Source organism: Pogona vitticeps, chromosome 5 (genome assembly GCF_051106095.1).
Source record: "Pogona vitticeps strain Pit_001003342236 chromosome 5, PviZW2.1, whole genome shotgun sequence".
Lineage (NCBI taxonomy): Eukaryota > Metazoa > Chordata > Lepidosauria > Squamata > Agamidae > Pogona > Pogona vitticeps.
Genome location: NC_135787.1, coordinates 114,399,233 through 114,424,861, shown reverse-complemented (window position 1 = coordinate 114,424,861; position 25,629 = coordinate 114,399,233). Strand labels below are relative to the sequence as shown.

Here is a 25,629-nt window from a genome sequence, read left to right as displayed (position 1 = left end):
TGACACTTTAACTCTTGCTGAGCATTGCAGGAATGAGAAGGAGATTCCCTTTTTCCTTTTAAGCCAAGCACAGCTCTAGTAGAGCTCAGCAAATCATATTACACATGGCATTATGGAGCTCCGGAAAGAGAGTCAAAATTTGAACCCTTTACTTTTCTTTTCCATAAATGCAGAGTCTTTTACAAAATCCCCTCTACTTTTGCTGAACAGAATGCATAGATGATGACGACAACAACAACAACAGTGGTGTGGGTTTGGCAGTACTTGATAGCTGTTTAATTCAGTGACGTGGGTGATTTTTTTTGTAGCGCAATACTATAAAATAAGACTTGCCCCCTTCTCCATTGTTTATTAACATATGACCATGAGTCTTTTCTCTTATACCCAACAGCATAGATTCTCCCATTAAAACACACTGATTCATTCAGAAATGGATGGTATTTTAAAGATTGGTGGTGAACACCTTTCAGTTTCCATTAAGTCCTGCACCTTTCCAGTGGGCGGTGCATTACTTAAGCCACATATATTGTAAAGACACTCTCTTTCTTATTAATACTGTCAGAAGTGATGGTGCTGTCAGCATCCCCACAGCCCATCTGTATTAAACATTTCCTGTCTGTTAAAGCTGTCATATTGTCACGGTTTCACACCATTAAAAAAACATCGACTTTGTAAAACATGCATTCTCTCCTCAGTCCCCACCATAACCAAGTCTCTGGCCATACACAGTACAGATTTCAAAGAAGTGAACTGAAATTAACCAGTCACGAAGCCTGAGCAAAGCACAATGATTAGAACAAACAATTGTTTCAAAGACAGGCATGGCTACTCAGAGGCTATCATCTTGGAACTCAAGAAGAGATGTGGAGCCATTTTTCACAAGGTTCAGGAGAAAATGTCAGCACACAGCTGCTCCATGCGCTGTCAGGCTGCATCTTAGCTTCGCCAAAGGGGGGAGGGACCCAGCCAGTCAATGCTTGCAGAGAAAAATTTAAAAGGCCCATTACAAATCTGAATTATTGGTGTGCTCCTAAGGTACTCTTATGCTATGTGCTGCCGATTTTGATGGGGGCACAGAGCTGAATGTCAGCTGCTGCTAAGTGTGTTCTTCTATGTGTATTTGAGATAATAGAGATTGAAAGATGCCAACCCATCCCTTGCCTGCTTCCCACTCCTGATTCTTTCCCAAATTCCCCCTCCCTCACAGTTTACTTCAGAAATAAGCAGAGCATAACCTAGTACACAATGGGTGATTTGTATACATGGCTCTGTCTTACATTAACATAAATACAAAGCCCCTATGCTTTCTGATGCAATGTTCCTTTTTGGTCATTGTTGCAAAAGGCAGAAGCAAAAGGCATGTTCAGGAACAAAAGAAAACCTGTCTTCGACCAGAAAAGCAAACAGAAATGCATTTTGGTTTGTTAGTTCTAGCTAGCTTTCCACTTTAATGACAACAGACACACTCCGGTGGGTACAAAAGTCTGAAATATGAAATCCTAACCCTTCCCACCACTATTGGGAGCCTGCAAAATTATTTTAAATGGTTTCCATCCTCTTCTCTGCCACCACAAAGTGACTTTAAACTGCAGGCATGATGCTTTGAGTAATGCTGTAGAAGAAAGCCTTCAAAAGTTTCTTATCTTGCCGTTCAGATCATTTGGATATACAGCTGCAAAGCATTCATCTCATCAGTTTCTGACCATGTTGTTACTACTACCTGAAAAGGTTTTTTTTTAAAGTCTGTTCTTTTTGTACCTAAAAAGCCATTAATCAATATCTCAAAACAGCTAAGTGTCAGCACCAGCTTTCCTAACCCTGGCTTTTTTGGTGGGGGAGGGGTAAATGTTATGATGGTTGTGGTGTTTTTTGTTTCTTAAATGACAGCACTCACCTGGCACTCACCTGGATGAAGGGGAAGGGGTGGGGTGGATGTGTGGGTGGCTCATGCAAATAAAACAAATAATACCTATCATCCTTGAGACAGACAGGCAAGGCTCAGGATCAAGTTTCTTTTCCACACCTGCTCAATTCCAGGTAGCACTCTCAGTTTTGAGCTGGCATTGTGAGATTTACATGCCCACAACTGGACAACCCCCCCCTCCTCCTCACCCAGCCTCCACAAGGTCTTCACTGCTCACTGAAACATTAGCTCAAGGAAGGAAGGAAGGAAGGAAGGAAGGAAGGAAGGAAGGAAGGAAGGGCTAAATGACATCTCAGGCAGAGCTTCTCCCCTACCTTTCCTCCATGGTCCTCATTCAGCCAGTCTGCCTTCTCCTGAGGCTGAAGGCACTTGTACTGATCCACCCCATTTTGGAAGGGAAGGAAATAATCTTGTGGAGATGGAAGACGCCTCAGCTGTGCTTGGGGGTTTTCAGCCACAGATGTCTAGAATTTTCCGCTTAAGCCAGACACAGCTACACAAAACTGCAGCTGAGCGCTTTTGTTTTCTCTCCTCTCTAAAGGCGAAGCAAGCAAGCAAGCAACCAGCAGCAGCAGCAGCAGCAGCTTCCCTCTCCTCTCTGCCTCTCGCTTCCCCAGCCCCCACCAGCAACCAAACTCCCTTCTCCTTCTGTCAGGGTCTTTTACGCTTCTGAGCAGTGGTGGTGACCTATTCGGTGCCCATCTCTACCTATTACTCTCAGTTTCCCTCAGATAAAAGCGTGTGCTGAGGTGGAAGTCAGGTGACCCCGCTCCTCTTAAAAGCAGAAGGCAAACCATGAAAGTCTTTCAGCTGCCTTTACCTCCTCCTTTTTAAAAACCAGCCAAATAGAAAAGCACTATTTGCATTACAAAGCCAGAAGGAAAATGCAGCTCTGAGAAGAGATAATTAGTGTTTTATTCCACCTCGTTCTCTGCCTCCCCCCTTAGCCATAAATGGAAGGCAGTATAGCGTGGTGGAAAGGTGTATAATTAAAGTTCTCAGTGTCAAGAGTGTGGATGGTGTTGACAATGGATACTATACTTCTCCACTGCAAGTGCACAAGAAGAGTCATGCACCTACTCATGCACATTAGCAGATTGACCAACCTGAATATTTTTGCTCAGGCAGATATGGGCAGCAGCACTGTAACCTAAGCACATGCAATTCAAGACAAGTGCACAATGGGGATGTGTATACAGTAACTGTTGTGACACATGCGATATGGCTGTTGGGTAATGGTGCCAATTCTGCATTGTTGCAACTCATGATCACATGGTGGTCATATAGGTTTATACTGGTAACCTCTGGTTTTATTTATATTTATTACATTTCTCTCCTGTGCTGCCTCAAAGAGCTCCTAGTACTACTGCTTCCCACTGCCTCATGCTACCCTCAAGACAGCCTTGTGAGGGAAGTTAAAATGAGATAAAGTGCCTGTGCCCCTAGTTGCCCCTGGTTATCTTCCTACCACAGAGCACTTGAAGGCAAACCAAACTCCTCTTCACACACTGCCACCAGTTGATCACTAAATCAACATACTTTTCTAAAGAAAGATGAAGGTCCATTCATCACTGTCTTTTAAATAAAACAGGTTTATTGATCACAGATGTTTTGGTAATAATTCATACGTATCTTCTTCAGGTTTCTAAATTATCAATAACAATCTTCTATTTGATCTTACAGTTATTATACACTGTTCTGACTAATCCCACCTCAGATCTCCCAAATATCACTCTATCTCTCACTCTCACTCCTGACTCCACACTCTTGACACTCTCTGACTGACTCTTCACTCTCAGGCTCCGCCTTGTTATCTCTCTCTCAACTCCACCTCTCAACAACATTAGCCTACAACATGAATAATGCATGACTATTTAACATAATAAGGGTGAACGCCACAGTACCTCACTAAGATTTGAACCTGGGTCTTCCTTGTCCTACTTGACATTCTGACCAATATGCTACATACAAGGACTGTGAGATCAATGTCCCAACTACATTCTGGCATACATGATGGTTTGGCCCTTGCCTCTACTGGGAACGTATACCTCAGTTGGGTTGCTCTGCTGGACATTACAGTCTCGTTCAATCTTTACCAATGCAGTGATGCAGCAGTACCATTTTCTCTCAGAAAACCCCATCGTCTCTTGATTTTGCCTGGGTTTTTCTAATCTAATTATATACATCATTCAGAGTCTTGTGGAGAAATGTAAGAGGCTGGACATTTCTTTAATACTGACTGTAAACCTTTTCAACTGTGAGATTAAAGTGCACAAGCATTTTAATTCAGAAAAATACTGTGCTAGAAGTTTTGGAAAGTGTAATACAGAGGATAGAGATTGTGTTATTGAGTGACTGAACTCATTGTGCATGTGTTTCCCATGCCAATACCATTGGCCTATTGCTTCTTTGGAAAGTACCACATAATTTACCTGATTAATTGGTTCTTGTATGCAAATTTAATTACGCCACATTTAACTGGACAATGTGTATCAGCTGGAAGTGAAGGCACTGAAAAACGTGTTCCACCATATAAGTATTCACGTTTCTTAGGCATCCTTCAGTCTCGAGAGACTATAGTAACGCGCTCTGTATCGAGGACTTGGAACAGTATCTAGTGTGGCTGAAAACGCTAATTCGAGAGTGATAATCCCTTCCACACTGAAGACAAATACAATCTGTCCCCTGTCCAGCTCCATGATTTTGCTGCTTCCGGGACTGCCTCTTTGCCTCCGCCTGCTGGATAAGGGTCTCTTCAAATTGGGAGAGGCTGAATGGTCAGATGTCAAGGTTTCCCATCTGTTGAGGTCTATTACTAAGGCCTTCAGATCCCGCTTGCAGATGTCCTTGTATCACAGCTGTGGTCTCCCTCTGGGGCAATTTCCCTGCACTAATTCTCCATAAAAGAGATCTTTTGGAATCCGACCATCAGCCATTCTCACAACATGCCCAACCTAACGTAGACATCGCTGTTTCAGTAATGTATACATGCTAAAAATTCCAGCTCAATCTAGGACTAGCCGCCTAGAGTGGTCGCGATGACCAGAGAGGCGTGGTATAAATAAATAAATAAATAAATAAATAAATAAATAAACAAACAAACAAACAAACAAACAAACAAACAAACAAACATACATACATACATACATACATACATACATACATACATACATACATACATACATACATACATACATACATACATACATACATACATACTCTATTTGGAACTTTGTCCTGCCAGTTGACACCAAAAATGCGTCAGAGACAACACATATGGAACGTGTTCAGCTTCCTCTCCTGCCGTGCACAAAGGGTAATAGAGGCAGGTGAGTCCACGCCCTGGCCCATGACTTGTGTTTTCTTCAGGTTGATTGTTAGTCCAAAGTCTTGGCAGGCCTTGCTAAAATGATTCATGAGTTGTTGGTGGTCTTCAGCAGAGTGGGCAACAATGGCTGCATCATCGGCAAAGAGGAAGTCCCGCATGCATTTCAGCTGGACTTTGGTCTTTGCTCTCAGTCTAGAGAGACTAAAGAGCTTTCCATCTGATCTAGTCCGGAGATAGACACCTTCTGTTGCAATTCCAAAGGCGTGCTTCAGCATGACAGCAAAAAAAATCTCAAACAGGGTTGGCGCGAGGACACAGCCTTGTTTCACTCCGTTTCAGATGTCAAAGGGATCTGATGTTGAGCCATCAAAAACTACGGTGCCCTTCATTCCCTCATAAAAGGACCTGATGATGTTGAAGAGTCGAGGTGGACATCCAATCTTAGGAAGTATTTTGAAAAGGCCATCCCTGCTAACCAGATCAAAGGCCTTTGTGAGATCTATGAAGGCCACAAAGAGTGGCTGCTGCTGTTCCCTACATTTCTCCTGCAACTGTCGGAGGGAGAATACCATGTCAGTGGTGGATCTATTAGCTCGGAATCCACACTGTGATTCTGGATAGACTCTGTCTGCAAGCACCTGGAGCATCTTCAGCACAACACGGGCAAGCAGCTTCCCTACAATGCTGAGAAGAGAGATGCCACGGTAGTTATTGCAGTCACCCCTGCCTCCTTTGTTCTTATACAATGTGACAATGTTTGCATCCTTCATGTCCTGTGGTACTCCACCTTCCCTCCAGCAAAGACAAAACACTTCACACAGTTCGGTGGTGATGATCTCTTTACAGCACTTCAGCACTTCAACAGGGATGTTATCCTTTCCAGGTGCCCTGCCGGAGGCGAGGGAATCCAAGACCTCTTTTATTTCTGCTGAAGTTGGTTCGCTGTCCAACTCTTCCAAGACAGGCAGACACTCAATGTTATTCAGTGCTTCTTCGGTTACTACATTCTCTTTGGAATATAGCTCAGAGTAGTGCTGCACCCAGGAGTCCATCTGCTGTGCTCGGTCCTGGATGATCACACCTGTAGCAGACTTCAGGGGAGCAGATTTTTCTGTATAGGACCTAAAGCCTGCTTGATACCATCATACATTCCTTTGATGTTACCTATGTCCACTGCTATCTGTATCTGAGAGCAGAGCTGAAGCCAATAATCATTGGAACATCTCCTGGCTGCCTGTTGGACTTGGCTACAAGCAACTCGAAGAGCTTTCAAGTTGTATTCACTAGGACAGGCTTTGTATGCTGCTAGAGCTCTCCTCTTATCCTCGATGGCTGTCTTCAGCTCCTCTGAATGGGCTTCGAACCAGTCTGCCGTATTTTTGGTCTTTTTGCCAAATATGGACAAGGCGGTGTTATAAACAGTGTTCTTGAAGTGTTCCCATTGTTCAGGTGCATTTGCATCAACCAGACCTGGAAGGCTTTCCTCAAACGCTTGGGCAAATTCCTCCAATTTTCTTTGATCACGAGTCTTGCTGATGTCAATACGTGGTCTTCCTTCCTTTTTCATGTGATACAATCTCTTTGTTCGCAGTTTTACTCTACTACACACCAGGGAGTGAGCAGTATTGCAATCAGAACTCTGGTAATTGCGTGTGACCGTAATACTAGGAAGGCTTAGAACGTCTAGTGAGGATCAAATTGAGCTGATGCCAAAGCTTGGATCTTGGATGTCTCCAGGAAACTCTGTGTTGAAACTTCGTATTAAAGAACGTGTTGCTGACACAAAGACCATAATAACAGAAAAACTCCAGCAAGCGTTGGCCATTTTCCTTCATCTTCCCAATGCCAAAACGGCCTAGACAAGTGGGCCAAGAATTGTGATCAGCACCAACTCTAGCATTAAAGTCTCCATGAAAGAACAGTGGCTCTCTTTCAGGGACTTTTTTGATAGTAGCTGCCAGGTCGTTGTAGAATTTGTCTTTCACTTCTGTTGTGGATGACAGTGTTGGTGCATATGCACTAATGAGGGTGACCGGTCCCGCGGATTAGTGGAGCTGCAGAGACAGGATTCTTTCAATGTCCATCTGCAGTCTACTCAGTTCCATTTCGATGACAGCTGTCTTGCACACGTTGTCTATTTCCTGCAGGTCATCAGGAAAGCTGTCGTCAGGAAAACCAGGGGTCATTGTCTGAACATTCCAGGTGCCCAACTTTAGGGCAAAAGTGTTCTTACGATAGTTGTGTGGTGCACAGTGATCAATCACAGTTACTAGCCCTCAAATAATACACCTCCTAAACTTTTCCAAAGTAACAACAAAGAGTCATGGGAACCTTACCATAAGTGACATTAGAAAAAGGCAGTAACCTGGAGAAAAGTTTGGATGTGTTACATTAAATTTCTGTTTATGTTCTATTTTTATTTCAAGGAACTCAAGAAAATGTGCATGGTTCCCTCACCCAATTGAACATCTTCCCTGCCATATTCAGAGCAGATAATGGTGAGTGGCAAGACTAGAATGACAATAGAGGTGAAAGAGTTTCTATTGGCTTGATTTGAAACAGGCTCCATATTTACAAATGTCTTGGAGCCAATATTTCTCAAAGGTTCATTCATTTGCAATAATATTCTTCTGCTCATTATGGCCAAACAAGTTTTGAACCACCACCCATAGGAACTGGCTTCAATTTTCATATTCCAGCACTCAACCCAAACACAGCACCAGCTACAGCAGACAGCCAATTGTAACTTCAAACCCTTCCCCCTTCTGGCAGCAAGTTTTTAGATCTGTACAGGGGAGGCAGCAATCATTTAGAACATATGCAAGAAACTGTCAGGATAATTGATTAAAATGGGAAGATTGTCACCAAACAAAAAGCTAGTTGGTTAGGTTGTCTGATCATATAGTTTACAGCCATCAGAGCATTTCACTGAGAGCAACATTACACAGCTTTTACGCAATGCTCATCACCTACAAAGTAGCTGGCTTTGGGTGCCTGGTCTGTTGAATGAACATTGACTGCTGCAGCAGAATCTCATTTAATATTCCAGTCTGAAGAAGAACATCTGTAGGAAAATACATCACAATCAGAACAAATTTGTATAGTTAACCATTTATATGGCATATGCTAATGTCTGTATGAATGAATACATGTCTTGCTACAATGGCCTATTCACTTACATCAGCCGGGTCTGGGGGCCAAATGTTCTTCCCTGGGACCCTCCAGACTACTAAAAAAATATGAACCCAGAAATGTCTAGAAGTACATTTCCTGTAAAATAAATACTGGGAGTGTTAAACATTGCAGTCCACCCCCACCTATTTAAAAGGTGAATTGCCACTCCTGGAGCAATTCACTCCCCCCTCCCCGGAAACACAGCATTCAGGGTATTTGCCCATCCCTGATTTAAGCTATCAAAGCCACTATTAGTCTGTGTACAAAATTCACCAGTGACCAAATGTTTGGTTCTGTGTTTTTAGTGGCTTTTGACTTCAGAACTCCACTTTGGGAATGACATGGATATTAGGCTTCAGTACCTCCCTCCTGGCTCCCAGTCTGGTATAGTAGAGTGACAGACTAGGATTCAAGAGACCTGGATTAAAATCCCTGCTTGGCCATGAAAACTCATTTGAAGAGGGGAAGCGACACTCATGGTGCAGGGGTTAAACTTCTGTACTGCAGCCAAAACTGTGCTCACAACCCGGGGTTCAATTCCGGGTCGTTGGCTGAAGGCTGACTCAGCCTTCTGTCCTTCCAAAGTCAGTAAAATGAGTACCTGCATAATTGTAAACTGCTCAGAGAGTGCCTGAATCGCTATAGGGCGATATATAAGCATCACATTTTTGCTTTGCCTGTAAAACCATTTCTTAAATATCTCACTTACTTTGAAAGCCCTGTTAGGGTCAGTATAAGTCATTTTTTTACCTGATGGCATCTCTCTCTCTCTCTCTCACACACACACACACTTTCCTCTTTTTTAAAAAAATGACAAGGATATTAGGTGATCAGTTCACAAATGGGGAAATCCAGTTTGAGGTTGTATTTCTAAAGATCAGGATGGACTCTGCTAATGATTAGTGAAAGGAAGCAAGAAGACTGAAAAGGAGAGGAGTTAAGGGAGAGATTGCTACTTTACATGTGGGCTAATTAACCTAGGGAGAGACTGTGTGTACAGGGGAGAGAGTAGGCTCACCCAAAATAGGAGAATATTGCCTGGAAGTGCAGTATTATTCCCATGCTTATGATCTTGGCTTTTCTGGTGCAGCAGTAGTTCCCAGATGTTCCCCGATGTTTTTGGAATAAAACTCTCAGAACCCTTCACCACTAGCTGTGCTGGCAAGGACTTCTAGGAGTTGCAGTCCAAGAGTGTCTGGGGACCCAAGGTTGGGAACCACTGTGATAGAATAACATCATTACTAACAATATGCTACTGATTCAAAGCAGAACAAACTCTGGTAGTAACTTAGCTAATCATGAAAATTTTAAAATATTACATTATTTTGTATGGTTTGATATGATGATGTAAATATATATATATAAAGCAGTAGTACTAAATCATACTTTTCACAAACTTCTGACTGAAATACAAGTAACACAGATACATATTACTAAATTATACAGAAACTATAGATTAAATATTTCCATATTTTCAATACTAACCACCAGAATACAGTATTCTTTTATGATCCAATGTCTGTATTAAAACTCATACAAAATATTTTATTTGTAAGAAACAGAAACCCAAAAGCGTTCAAAGAAGGGCACGATAAGGATTTTTCTATTAATATACAACATATTTATATTAATGTAAAATTTTGTTGCAATATAGAAAATTGAATAATAATAAACATGCAAATTTTGTTTGACATGAAAATTGAAAATAATTTCAATGTAATTGGTTGTGAGTATTGTCCGTGATGTGTTAATTAGGTTGAGAATGAGTTTTCTTCCTAGAAACGTTGATCTTTATTTATAGTTAGCATACAGAAGCACTACCTGTATATTTTCACCAGGCTGATTGATTTGCTTACCTGGGAGACTTTGCAAATATTTGGAGAGTTATTTTTGGACTCCCTTCTAGCATAGCTGCTGCCCATGCTGGCTGGCTGTGGAATCTTTGGAATTCTCGTCCAAAAAGTATTTTTTTTCCTAAGCTCTGCTTTAAACTTGTTTCGTTTCTTTGCATTTTAAGTTGAGTACTGTTGATTGAAACTACATATTTCCCATTAAGATATCCATGATTATGTTCATACTATAATTCAGAAGAAAAACTTCCCAGAGCACTGGTCTGTGAGGTTGTAATTATGTTTTATTAATAAGAAGAAACAAACAAATAACATGCTGTTGCTCAGAGAACTTTCAGTGGCTGTAAATTACAGTAAGAACAATGAAACCATAGGAAGATATTATTTCTCTATCTTGGTTTATATTAAAAGTGGCCAACTGTTGCTTAGTGCAATTTCACACTGTTATAAACAGGGAAAATCAAATACATCAATCAAACTCATGGAAAAATCTTTTGTTCATATCCAAACTAACTCTACTCTTTGTGCTATGCAGGATCACAAGCACACCACATCCTTTTGGGACTGTCACTTTTAACCAGTGATCCATGAGCCCCATTCATGTGCTAAGCCTAAAAGCATGTAGTGTTGTAAACAGGGTGATTATGTGCAGACATATGTAAGCCATGCCCCCAGGTCCCCAAGCATTCACCGCAAAGGTTTGCAGAGGCCTTGTAAGTGCATTCATTTGAATGTGCTGACAGTGTCCCTGTGATTGGGACTTCTGCAAAGCAGGGCTTTGGTCAAGGAAATACTGTTAAGTACGCTGAATGAGCTTTCACAGACTCACTGAAACCTAGGAGATAGATCCTTGCCACCAGTACTTTCTGGAAGCGGTTCTATCAGCCGCTCAGTACTTTCCACCTTGCTCAGCTTGCAGACTCTCACAATTCTGGGACAGCCAAAGTGTCCAAAATTCTAAAAACAACAACAACCAGAACTTCTCTTTCACCATTCATGCTGTGTTGTGTGTGTGTGAGTGTGGAGATGGAAAAAATAATAGAAAACTGTTAACACTTTACGTAACTGCTACTGAGCTAAAAAATCCAATCAAATTAAAGTTAAATCGAACAGGGCAATTTTTGATGGCTACGTTGATGTTGAATTGCTATTTAGGTTAGATTACCATGTGGAGCATGTGGTGGCTGAGCAGCGCCAGGCTCTCCTGGATGAAATGGATTATCTAGATCAATTTCAATCAGGTTTCAGGCCAGGTTATGGGATGGAGACTGCTTTGTTCACCCTGTTTGATGACCTTTCCTGGTAGAAAGATGGGGGAATGCATCCCTATACTGTACCCCATGCTATTCAATATATACATGAAACCACTGGGGGAGGTCGTTAGGAGGTTTGGGCTGAGAAGTCAGTAATATGCTGATGACACCCAGCTTTACCTCTCATTCTCTACCAATCCAGGTGTGGCAGTTGCCGTTCTGACCTCATGTCTGGACTCGATAATGGACTGGATGAGGGTAAATAAACTGAGGCTCAATCCAGACAAGTTGGAAGTGCTGCCGGTAGGTGCTCCGCCAGATGGCTAAAGGGCCATTTCCCTGCCCTAGATGGGGTTACTCTCCCCCTAAAGGACAGGGTCCACAGCTTGGGGGTGCTCCTTAACCAGGGTCTGACCTTGGAAGCCCAGGTGGACTCTGTGTCCAGGGCTGCTTTCTTACAGCTGTGGAGAATATATCAACTTCGTCCTTACCTGAATGAGTCACACATGCACTGGTAACAACCAGACTGTACTATTGCAATGTGTTATATGTGGGGCAGCCTTTGAAGATGGTCCAGTGACTGCAACTGGCACAGAACTGGGTTGCGTGGCTGGTAAGTGGTCCTGCCGCATGGACTCATATCACGCCAGTTCTGGAAAATTTACACTGGCTGCCGGTTGCTGCCTGGGCCCAATTCAAAGTGCTTACTTTGACGTATAATGCCCTAAACAACTTGGACCTGGTTACTTAAAGGACTGCCTTTTTCCATACGAGCCTGCCCATCCTCTAAGATCAGGCCAGGAGGTCCTTCTGAAGGTGCCATCCCTGAAAGAGGGCCTTCTTGGTGAAATAGGGCCTTCTTGGCTGTTGCCTCCCACCTTTGAACTGAACTGAGAACTTGCCTGGGATTTAATTCCCTCATAATCTGTAGGGATGTGCACTTGGATTTGGAAATATTTGGATTTCACTGAATAATGTCATATTCAAATAGTTCCAAATACATCACAACCCAGATTTGATAGCTCCAAATATCTGTAATATTCCTGTAATTCCTAATATTCAGGGTCCCACTTACTCCTATGGTAAAAGCAAAAGGTTAGGTTTCTGCTTGTTATAGGAAGCAGGTCAACAACTTATACCCAAATACAGTCTCTGATTTGGGGCTATGTATAAACCTCTATACTGTATTTGGTGGCTTGAGGCAAAGTCTCCATTGTCCAACTCTAGTCACAGCCTTCGTGCTGAAGTGTCCTGAAGTGAATCCATTGAGTTAGGGTTAGGAGGTAAAAGAAATCTACAGGATGTGCAAGGTCCTCCTGCTGTTGCTGGACTGCAGCTCACATCTTCCTTCATAATTCGCTATACCAACTAAGGCTGAGAGGAACTGCATCTGGAGGGCCACATGTTTCTGACTGGAGATGGGCAAAACTTGCTTTGTGCTGCGTTGTCACAGTTGTCTTCACATTTCCTTCCTCTACCCTCCTGGTCAGTTCCCTAACTCACCAGCTGGCACGCACTGCTATTCTCCTGCACTTTGTGTGACTGTCTAGTCAAAGCAGGAACACAAAGTTGCCTTCTCTGCCTCCTCCAGCAGCTCTCCACTCAAGATGAGGAGGCAGGACAGGGACTCCTGCAGTGCTGTCTTTGAGTTGCCACCTTCTGGAGGAGGTGGAGAAGGGAAGCCCATGCTTCTGCTGTGACTGTACACTCATACAAAACACAGGAGACAAGCACACACACTAGCTGGTGAGTTGGGGAGCTGGCCAGGAGGGAGGGATAGTGCGGCAACTGTGGTGCTGCATCGACAATCTGCAGTGACACATTATGAAGCAAGTTATGCCCATCTCTCTTCCTGACCATTATCCAACAGACTACAGGATGGATGGCTTCCTTGATAAAAGAAAAGTAACTGCAACCCTCAAGGAAGACCATCAATCACCCCCCTATCACATCTGGCTGAGAGGTCTGGGTGGCTCAAATATTTTTATCTCATTCTTTAGTATCCCCTGCACTGAATTTTACCTTCATGACCACCTCGTTTATGCAAATTGGGACTGAAGATTCTATCCAATACACTTGATTGACTTTTTCTTGCAGGTGTCTTCTGTGCATGTTTAGAAATGTCCCTCTAAGGAGGGATAATTTGGTGGTTGTTTATATATGGATGGTGTGACTCTTCAACAACAGTTTGTTCTGTGGCCCTGTGAAGTTCCTGTGACTGATACAACAAGAAAGGCTGACACAAGGAACAACACACAGCTAGATATCTATCTCTGGAGTAAAAGGCTAGGATTTGGTCATAATATGCTTTTTGGTGGTGAAAGCAATATGTTGCCCCATGTTTGGGTTTTCAACAGAGCAGCACATCTTGTAAGACAGAAAAAATACATAAAAATTAAATGTACCATTTCAAAACACATCATGCTTGTTAGTTCATTCAGTGGCATGGGACATCTGTTCTGAAAAGACCGTATGTCTCCTGTAAACTGTTAAGGGTCAAAATGAAATCTCAGTGGTTCCTGAAACAGATCTGTAACAGTAAACAGGAGCTGTAACTGAAGAGACAAACAGAGCAACATTTTTTATTTTGGAAGCCATTCATTTGAAAAACTGGGAGGGCCTAAGTCTTCTCACTGCATCAAATGCCACAAAGAAAGGCCCCAGTGCTCTAACTATAGAAAGAAGAGAACCAAAATGTTATTTGCACAGAAAGAAGAGTGAGGGGTACAATCATAATGGAATGCAATTATATCTTCAACACAGGGAAGAAAATTAACTGTATGTAACCTGTTATCCAGAACCAGTTACTTCTCATCCCTGGGCTTATTGCATGTGCATGCTATTTTATTAGGTATGCAAACAAAAAGCATTTTCCAATTACACCTATTAAAAATTAACATGTGGTGTAGCCCTAAGGTCTTGTTCATGAAATGGCACCTAGATTTGCTTCACATACAGCTCTGTTGTGCAGCGTATGCACATGGTGGCTCAAAAGAATCACTATCGTGTGTAAATAACTGCATTACTATATTTTTCCATTTACAACATGCCCCCATTTATAAGACACCCCCCTCCAAATTTTCTAACCCAAAAATTAAGAAAATGTAGCTTTGAGGATTCAGCCTCTGGACTCAAAACGTCGGAAATATTGCGTCTCTGTTGAATTTTGAGCCTACAGGCTCTACCTCCAAGGAGGTGTGTTCCAATTGGTTTGTTCAAGATCAGCTGATGTCAGTTCCATAAGGCTCATGATTGGAGGAAGCTAAGTCTCCTGACTGTAGGAAACTAAGCCTCGTGGCTGAAGGAAGCCTGTTTACAGAGGCAAGGTATGTGCCGTTTTGTTCTCTCCTCAGCTATCTCAGCTTACTTCTGTGTAAAAGATGCCCCTCAATTTTTAGTATAATGATTTTAGGAAAAAGTAGCATCTTATAGACTGAAAAATATGGTATATAGATATGTCTATGCAAGAATATGATGAGAAGAAAGGTGTGGGTATAAATATTTATTATTCCAATGTGTTTACACTCTTTTAATTGTAATGGTCCTTCAACAGGGAAATATTGTATAATACAGGGACCGAATGTACTTGCTTTTCAGTTTCCTGTGTTGTTATGATGCTTAGGAAAGGGAATAATGAAGACATTCAAATAACTTCATTCTTCAGAATTTTTCTGATTATCATGTGTTCTGGACCTTTATCATTATAAAGGTCCAGAACACATAGGAGTAATAAAGACCAAGTTAATGTTCTTCTTTTTGTTGTTGTTTATCCTTAGTGAGCCATGTGGGCTTCCCATTGTGTTGTATCTTGTTTATATGCAAAGTGTTTCTCTATAGTAGCACTTAAATCATAGAATCCTTTGCCCTGTGAGGTTTAGTCAGCGTCCAACTCTCATGGTATTTCCATTTAGTCAGGCTTTTGTATTGTGACAGGTTTGTTTATTTTTCCCCCAATGCCTTTGTTTTGTCAGCTGCAGCTCCCTCTGCTTTTACTGTCTGGGCGTTTTAGAATATTAGTGCATTTTTGTAGATGAGCTTGAATTGTTGAGTTGTGCATTGAAAGGTTGGATTATAAATATGTAGCTGGAAAAACAGATTTTTGAGGCTTATAATGGTGTAGTCTCTTCCCCCCTCCCGTGTGTGTGTGTGATTGTACCTTATGGGGCACTTATGTGTTCCTTTAATGTAGAGGTGTATTATTTTGGTGGGCCTGTGAACCAAATGTTTATAATCAGAACCTCCATGGACTAGAAATAGTAAAACATTGGGACCCCCCTCCCCTAAAGTGACTGGACACCCACTTTTGGTTTTAATTTTCTGAATCTGTAAGATTCAAAGAGCACTTGCTTCCTCACAAAAAGACATATTTCAGGATGGTTTCTTTCCCAGCAGGGAGGTTTGCCCCCCTTTAATAAATCCTAGCTCATTTATCCCACTGTGAGATAGAGGCGACCAAGGATACAGAGAGTGAGCCATCCCCTCAAGCGTCTCAAGCAGAGTAAGCAGAAAGGAAAGGAATAATGAAAGAACAAGCAAGGGAGGAAGTAGGAGCAGAGTGGGAAATAGTTAAACAAGGGAAAGATCAAGAGACAGGAGCGCGCGAGGAGGAGAAGAAAGGAGATCGTGTGGAGGAGAGAGGGATGGAAGGAGATGACCGTGAGGGAGAAGGGCAGTTTAAACCATTAGAGACATCAGAGGTGGAGAAGGAAAAGGAGTTGGTAGGTGTAAGGGAAAAGATAGATATTTTCTTGACAACTGAAGAGGGCAGCATATCTACCGAAACTGAGAAAGTGACTGTATTTGATGAGAACATAACACGAAAGAAGGAAAAAGAACCCCAAGTATTTTCTGTGCCTAGGAAAAGACCGGGAGCAAATCCTAAAGAAGGTGTAGAAAAGATAACTGCTAGAGAAAGTGTGAGACCTGTTATACCGGGATTGAGTCCAGAAGAATGGACGGTATTAATTTATCCTAAGGGCAAGGGACCGGAGCGATATGTACACCATCTGGTTTCTTGCTCAACAGTGAGCAAGAAACCGCAGGAAGGAGAATGGTCCGCCACCTCTGTGCGGTACGCAGTGGGTACCTGAGACCGCCCACAGAACAAGAGAAGCAAGCCAAAATGTATTACTAAAATAAAGTAACAATGAAAAGTCTTTAATGTGTTTTTGGGAGTGTTCGCCTCCCCAGTTATTGTTACATAGTTCTATTTATTTGAATAAAGAATAAATTGTGAGTTGTGTTAATAAAAGTTCCTTTAATAATAATCCCGACTCATCTTTTATATTGCCTGAGGGGGAACAACCTAAAGTAAATAACGAACCTTCTTACACCCACATATTCTATATTTGGTATGAAACAGTACATGAGCCTAAGTGTTGAGTTGTGTTCCCATTAGTGTGCTCATCAGTCTGAACAGGAACAGCATGAAGGAGTCTTGGAGGAAGAAACTGTTGGTGACTCAGCACACCGTGGAGTCAACTTTGGGAGAATGTGTCTGCAAATGGATTCCAGACACATGCCTTTGCTTATTAACTGCACAATGGGTGTTACACAGTGCAATTACAGATATGTTCTCCATTCTTTTCCCTCATGGCAGTGGTTCCCAATCTTGGGTAACCCAGGTATTCTTGACCTGCAACTCACAGAAAGCCCAGCTATCACAGATTGGGAACCAGTGCTCTATGGTCTTTCAAATTTCCCTTCTCATTGATATCAAAGAGTGAGCACTGTGATCTGAATCAGGGCTGGGGTGCTGGTGAGGAGCAAAATATATCTCACTGTGCTGAATCCCCACACAATAATTGCAGAACTTGTATTCATCTTGGAGGGGACAACAAAGAAATGTAACATGAATGTTAATGCATACTTCCTCATTTGTACTTAACAAGTAACTTCAGGAAGTGGCAATTAGAATGTACAATATTCCACAACATTTCTTGCATTCTGGCAAAAAACGGTGTTAGCTCCTGACAAATGACTTGGCTCACCCTGGCATCATAAACGGGGTGCCAAGTGATTATACTTCCAGGTTCCCTGCCCCTTATGATGTCTTTTTAAAAATGTAATAAATTGAAAAAATGGAGACTGCCATGCCGCAAAGGAACACCCTGCCCCCCCCTTCCAGAGTCTCATCTATTTGACCTCTATTTCACAGGTGTGATTTCAGAAGGGCATATTTATGTTTCAAACTTAGATTAATGGTTTTCTTACTTTTCTTCTGCCTTCACCAGTTTACCTTCTGAAAATGCATGCTTTACAACCAAACGTGCCCACTGCAGCAGCCATGTTGCTCATGACATCACTCCCTCCACCATGATAGCCCTCTGTGGTATACCCATATCACTACTGACTACCACACCCCAAAGGTGGGAGCACATGTAACCTAAGGCTAGCCTGCCACTAGTGAATGACAGAATGGGAATTTCATCTATGATTGCCCAAGCCGAGTCTTACATTCCAGGCATCTCTTTTTCAATACTATTTGGCTGAATTGCATACTGCCTCCTTATTAATTTTCCTTTGTTTCCAGAAGAGATAACTGAACAGAAAGGGTGACAATTGCCTTTTATTACACACCAGCATAATTACTTTAATAAAACCACACAATTTGATACCTGCAATGTATAACAAATTAAATTTCCATCTTGCTCATCTAGCAAGTTCTCACAGCAGGTGACCTACATTTGAAAAATGTTCTCAGTGGGCACACAGATTTTATTGAATGCTGTGGTGTGGATGTCCTTTTACATCTCTGAGGATACAGGGCAATGTACACTCCGAATATATGTTTACGGGGCTGAGAAAACCGTATATAATTGTATTTTATGTAGCTTAACACTGCCTTATTTTCATCAGTGTGTCTGAAGATGAACTGGTCACTATTTCTATATCTCTACAGGAATGCAAAAAATGAGGCATGCAACTGCAGTGTCATCCACCAGAGCTATATCTCAAACATGACTGGGGGAAAGAAATTCATTTCACTACTCACTGATTTTGCAAACTGCCAACTTGTTATTGTCACTGTCGTTAGCGGGGCCCAAATAACTCCCACTGCCCATTATGGATGAGTTCCTTTGTGTTACTGATTCTGCTATCTCTGTAGGCTTCGGGGTGGAAACATTCTTCCCTCTCTCATAATGCTGGAATCCTTGGCCATTCACCAAAGCTGAATTTTGTGTGTGTCAGGGGAACAGGGAGATTTTCAGGAGAGATAAAAGGAAATGCTTCACACACAGTGCTTCGTTAAATTGTGCAAGTTTGCTGCCAGAGGATATAGTGATGAGCTTTCAACTTGGATGACTTGAGAAGGGGACTGGATAAATTTATGGAGAAATAGCTACCAGTCAGAATGGCTTTGTATATCAGTTGCTGGTGAACAGAAATATGACAATGCTGCTGATGCTATATCAAATGGGGGGATTGTGAGAGTCACAAAGGAAAGGGAGCACAGGGGAAAGGTTCTATGGGCACTGTAGTGGTAGAAGAGAAGGCCCCGAAAAAGGAAGGGTGGGAGGATGGGGAGAAGACCAGGACCAGAGGGAAAGATAACACTGTGGTAGACAGTGTTTCAACCCATGTTTAAAAAGGGTACTTCTGGTAATAAATAAAATAAACCTTTCTATTGATTCTGAGATGAAACGTACATGTAGAATGTGGTGCTTTAACTCAATGGTTAGGTGGTTGTTCACAGCCTCCTGCAACACCTTAACATTTCAAAGTTTGGAATGTGTTTTTATGTTTAGATCAACACAGTATGCAGCTGTTTTGGTCATCACATTTTCACTGTACCATTTCTGAAGATGGAAAGCATATATTTTATAGTTACAACAGTCACCACAGTTTCGTTGTTGATAAATCAAACAACTTTTTAATTATGTGCATTTTCCATTATGGCCTGTGTTATCTATTGATCTTCCTTTTTCTAATAGCCCAGAAATCTGCATTAAAATGGATCCAGTTTAACATAGCTCACTTAGAAATTAGATGCTCTACCTCTTGGACAAATCACTGTTTAAATCCAGTCAAATTCAACTGATTTAACTTTAGTTAAGCTTCTATAACAAACACAAATGAATTTTCCTGCTAATAATGGTCATGTGACCATTTGAGCAATGCACTTTTGGTAGATTAGTTCGGCACAACTCTGGATGCTAACAGACTACTGAGTCATGAGGTAAACAGTAAATTAGTGCATACACAATCTCTCTCTAATATGCAGCCAGGTGAACTGGGAATCGAAATTGTAATAATTAACACTAATATATTTTGGTCTCCCTCTGGCAAACAAATGAAGCACTCCTCTGTGTGCCTGCCTGACAGAAACTGTGATTAACCTAGCATTAGCACTAGAATGGTAACATTACATTGATGCTGCTTGCTTTGTCTTTGAGAGCTTGAGGGCTCATAAAAAGACTTTATAATTGTGAAGGAGCAGATTGTACAAGTGAGGCATCCATGATAATAAAGGCCATAGAAGGAGGAGAAGAGGAGAAAAAGGGGGTAGAACAAAAAGACGAAGGGGTGACAGTTACGAAAGACACGGGAGAAATAGAATCAAAAGAAAAACTGGAAAGATGGAGGTTTGTTTAGCAGAAGAGGCAAAAGGAGAAAAGGGGGCAGAGCAAGAAATGACAGTTTGGGAGGAAGATATAAATGATGAAGAGGTACACTGGTTCAGTGCAGTGATAGCAGACTACGAGAGAAAGAGAGCTGAAACCCATAGGGGGGAGTTCGACAGGATAAGGACTCAAGGACTTATAAAGGACTTTCCTAACCTAAAGGTGGGTGGATTGCCGCCTGAACCCACTCCCGGAGGCCCGAAACCAACGCGATACATGACAAGGGAATGGACTGTGATAGTAGTGCTGCATGAGCTGGAATTACAAAGAGAAGTGGAGATAGCTCACAACCGGTTTTATGACAAACTGGACAAAAGAGGCTGGATAAGGCACACATGTTGCGGGACGATCTGTGCCCTTCGAAGTACTCCTCCCTCAAGATCGGACTACAGGGAATGGTGTGGGGGACAACCCCGATGAGTCCATGGGATTATGGCAAGAGTTTCAGTTTGGTTAGTTGTGGCCTGTTGCCAGAGTTAAGAGTTTTTGACCCCATAAGTAATGTGCTGGACATAAGTGTCAATAAAGATGAAAGTTTGAAAGTTATAAAGACGTCTCCACTGTTATTTTCCACCAAAGATGAAGGGTTGCTCCAAAAAGTAGAACCCATTCACAATAATAATTCTAGAAATGTGTACACTGCATTGTACCTAGCCGTTGAATATTCCTGCCCACAGTAAACACACACTTAGTTTGCACGTGTAGCCTCTATCAGATTTTGTCCCTATAAACGTCCACTTTTTTATCCTGATTTTTTATTTTAGAGATGATCTATTTCTCCAACATACAATTATTCTTTGATTATAAATTTTCTTTCAGTTCTTTTAATCAAACCTTACATTTACTATACGAACAAAAATGTGTTTAGAATATGGAGCACCACCCAAACTAAGCCAGTGCACAATTAAGTTGGTAAATTGATTTAGTTTGACTTTATTTCGGAAAAGACTGTTATCCTGCTTCCTAGTTGGCAATCTCTCACTAGCATGTCATAACAATCATATAAAGGATACAGCAGATTAGGAAGCATGCAGCTCAATAAAATCCGACAGAGATATCAAGACAAGCAAGTTTAAAACCAGATAGGGAAGACAGTGGAAAGTCTGTGCAGTCTGTGCTACTAAAAATGATATCCACAAAACATAAAATTTGGCAATAGGAAAGTTTACTGAGAAAGGGCATTCAGCATAGGCTGCCAAATGCAAAGAAGAGCAGGGTTTCTCCACTTCTAAATAATATATAAAGTTTAAGTGCATCTAAAGCTTAGAGCTGTTAAAATTTCCTCTTCTACACAGTTACTAAAAGTGTAGCATCCCTGTACTTTTTTTCTTTGTGGCACGAGGCAACTCTAAGTCTACAAGGATATAAAAAAACCACACATTTTCTACTACTCCAGAAGGCAGGAGGGCCTGAAGAAGATAGTTAGATGGTGATGTAATATTCAGGTGGGCTCCTGTAAGCTACCCAGACTGCATTAGACCTGAACAAAAATTTTGCAGCAGCAGGAAAAGCCTGACAGAACAAAGAAGAAAAGGGAGACAGAAAGAAGCTAGGCTACCAAAAATCAACAAAATTTTTAGAACTTTTCAAAATGTTTGTAAAGGAAAATATTAGAAATTTCTCTCCCTAGGAGAAATTTGGTGAAATTATTCTTCCAATTATATTGCTTATAGATAGGATGGAAAATGATGAGAAGCTTCTTAGGTACAATTATTAAAGAACTCAGTGTCATCCTGATCACTCCAAAATCCATACTGCTATGATACCAACCAAAAAGGCATAAAAATAGTGTAACCTTTTGAGATCATTGGTTCTCTTCATCAGGCACAGTGTTCAAAAGAATGGATGATGAAGGAGATTTGACTAATAGTCTCCATGCTGTTTTAATATAAACCATTATGGAAGAGTCTGTAGATTCTCACCCTGAATGGACTTTAGGCTTGCTATGGAATACGAAGAATTTTGATTGTTCATTTTAAAAGTATAAGTAATCTCTTTTGAAATCTCATAATTGTCTATCAATTGCAAAGTTTGCAGGCCCCCTTTTAGGTGGAGAGTAGAGAGTGCGGCCTTTACTACTTGCCCTCTCTTGACATTGCATCTTAAAACCGCATGAAATTTATAAGTTTGGATGAAATCTCTGCCTGGACCGTTTTCTGTAACATACTACCTAAGGATCATGTTGGTCTGAAAAAAATTGCCCTGATTGTTGCTTCATTTTGATTGACCTAATAATGGTATTGCTGCAATAGATTGTGAATCCTGCCTTATTCCTGTTTTTGATGACCCTGATCACTGCTTTTGTTCAGGACATTGGACAGCTACATCCCCGGTTTGCTTTTTAAAAAGTAATTGTTCTCTCTTATGAAAATACACTCATACTTTTGTAATGCATTGATCACTGAAGCTTTATCATCTCACCACTGATTTCTGGAATAGGACTTGATTTTTAGCTGTGATGTTTAACATTAAAACACAAACTAAAAACACTAAAAAGTTACCACTAAGTGATAACTAGGCTCTAGAGACATTGGTACAGGCCAATGAGAGTACCAGTGGTGCCTCGCACAACGAGTGCACCGCAGAACGACAAATCCACACAACGGGGCCGTTCTATGGCTCAAAATCGCAGAGCGAAGGTCGGTAAGCGGTTCACTCACCGACCTTCGCTTTGCGACCCGCCGATCAGTTGTTTGGTGGCTTCAAAATGGCCGCCGGAAGCCCCAAAATGGCCACGCGCAGCGTTTTCGCACCCTCATTAAGCGAGGGGAGGGCGCGAAAATGGCTGCTGGCCATCGGAGAAACATCGCTGTACAGTGAGTAAAGCTGCTTTTTTTATTCGTACAGCGATGTTTTCACACAGCGAGGGTTAATCCGAAACGGATTAACCGCGCTGTGCGAGGCACCACTGATATTTCATGTTTAGGAGTTAAAAATGTTTGCTCTAGAAAATTGCTTTCTGATATAAAATATACAAAATTAGAAGTCAGCAAGGTCAGCCATTAGTGGAATGCTTGGAGTGCTCAAATGTCTTATGTAATGTTAAGCCATATTTCGCAAATTATATATACTGGAAATATTATCTCTTCATCAGGTTCATTTCATTAATAAACCAGAGGAATTTCAGGATGACATATGAATCTCTTTCTTTTCTTCTGCAGACAGATGTTTGGGATATATTTTAGTTCCATCAATAGCAGGAAATAATATGAGACTGATAAGGCTGCCTCTACTACCAGACAAAATGAGAGGGCTATCCAAGGCAGGACACAGCAGAGGGGGACACAGATGGGGTTGGAATTAGCTGTGCGTGGTACTCTAAGACACCTACGGTAGCCTCCAACCTTGACAGTGGAGGATGCAATCCTTTCACTAGCATTACTGTAAGACTGAGATGCCGGTCAAGTCGGCTTTCATATGAAGAAAGCAGTGTATGACCATCTCGTGGTTTGCCTCAGGCAAAAAAAGGAAAAAAGAAAAATATTTTCGGTTTGCTTGAATCACTATTACAGTCTTTAAAAAATGAGGGGAAAATAACCATCCATCCCTACAAAATTAGGAAGTCAATAGGCACCTTCGCCCCTATAGTCAACAACAGAACAACAGGATATATTTTGGATGAGGCTGCAATTTCCATCATTAATTTTAAGTTGCTTTATATACTTCAAATGGCTGAAAGGGAAAATTCAGATTACTACTAAGAGTATGAACTTAACTGGAGCTTCATCACAATACTGAGAGATAAATTTATATAAAAATCTCAGGACTGTAGAGCTAGAAGGGGCCCTATGGGTCATTGAGTCCAGCCCCTCTCAAGGAGGCACAGTGTTTGTATCGAACTCCCAACCTCATTTGACTCTACAGCCAAATACCTGAACCACTGAGCTATCCAGTAACTGGCTTTGTAAATGTGTTTTTATTTTCTCTATTTTTGTGATACCTCTGGCAAGCTGAGGTAAACTGCTTGATATTCCATATCTAGACCTTTGTCCTCTGTGTATCTGTGGGATAGTTTCATTAGAGAGACAAGTCATATTACAGAGGCTACAGAGACAGTCCATCCAAATCTTGTGAATGCTTCAGCAAGAAGTGAAAATACAAAGCATGGTTACATTTGGAAGTTTTGAATTGTGAATAACAGTCAGATGGAATTTGGATTACATCTGATAACACTAATTATAACACCACACACTTAAGACATAGAAGTGAATAGGCATATTCATTTTTGTTTGCACTCCAAACAAAAGTTGCCAGCAACAGCTGCAGGCAGCATCCTTTTCCAACAGGAAGTTAAGCCTGAGTTCAGCCTATCCTAGATCACAAAGCCCAGGTTTCCTTCAGGTGTATACACTAGATGTCTGTCTGGCAGGTGGAACTCCCAGAATAAAGCATTCTGGGGTTGGAGTTAAAATAAAGTACATATCCAGGAGCAAATCCCTGATAATGTCATTAAAAATAGCCATCTTGTAGACCCAAGTTACGCCAAAATCTATGCATGTAGATTTTGGCCATTGCATCATCTTCGGCAAAACATTATCGCTTAGGTCTAGATTCCAAATGTATAGAACTGACATATAAACCACTGCAGCAGCAAAAGATATAAGATTTAGATATTATCTCATTTTTTAATCCTCAGAATGTGAACTCAGTATTTTAAATGCATGAGAAAACCAGAACAAGATGCAATGCATAAATGGTAGTTAAAAAATAAAAATACAGAAGAAAGGTAAACAATGCAGGTTTCCTCACAAACTACGTAGCCCTTTGTTTGGTTGTCAGATATGACACCAGTAGCTTAAATATTCCATTGCATTTTTCTTCACTCTAAGGGCACCATCTCACATAAATAGAAACCCTTTTTTGACATACATGTCAAGATTTTTAAAATCACACTTTATTTCATTGGCACTCTGAAACTCCTGAAAGGGCAAACCTCTTAAGCACAAAGAAATATACAGTCACAATGTAGGCTGGCTCTGTTAACCCTTTAACAAAATTAAAGCATTATTTTATGTGGTGAAATGATGATTATATTTACATTATTGTGTTGCTGAATTTAGATTTCCAAGTGCAGAGGAATCCTTTGGCCTTATAAATTAGTTTATAAATTCATTTCAAATATTGATATCATATTTTGGGAAACCTAACATGGGTTAGTTAAAAATAAATAAATAAGCAGAAACAAACAAAAAACCACTAGCAAAGTTGTGCTATGCCAAGGGTACTACTCCCACCCCCTTCTATTATAGCTCAGTGGTTTCGATATCTGGCGGAGGGCTATAGGTTCAAAGTTTGATTCCCCACTGTGCTTTCAGGGAGTAGAAGCAGCCTGTGTGGCCTTGGGCAAGCTACATAGTCCCAGGATGCCCCCAGAAGAAGCGAATGGTAAGCCACCTCAGAGTATTCCCTACCTGTAAAAGGATAGCAATAAAACAGGATGGAATTGGCAGCACACAATGTTGTCGTTGTTAAAAAA

At 41.3% G+C, this 25,629-nt stretch overlaps 1 protein-coding gene across 47 annotated transcripts in view; it reads right to left on the bottom strand.

Annotated features, from left to right (window-relative positions):
- MAGI2 (membrane associated guanylate kinase, WW and PDZ domain containing 2) overlaps positions 1 to 25,629 on the bottom strand; it is an 889,129-nt gene that overhangs the window by 510,046 nt on the left and 353,454 nt on the right. For 4 of the 47 annotated variants that reach the window (XM_078394308.1, XM_078394310.1, XM_078394314.1 and 1 more), the window contains exon 1: positions 2,239 to 2,812. The exons of 36 other annotated variants lie outside the window; for them this stretch is intronic. The gene's annotated coding sequence lies outside the window, so the exon portion shown is untranslated. Of the gene's footprint in view, positions 1 to 2,238; positions 2,894 to 25,629 lie in introns of those variants that run through there. 7 more of the 47 variants (XM_078394316.1, XM_078394318.1, XM_078394326.1 and 4 more) reach the window with 2 other exon arrangements.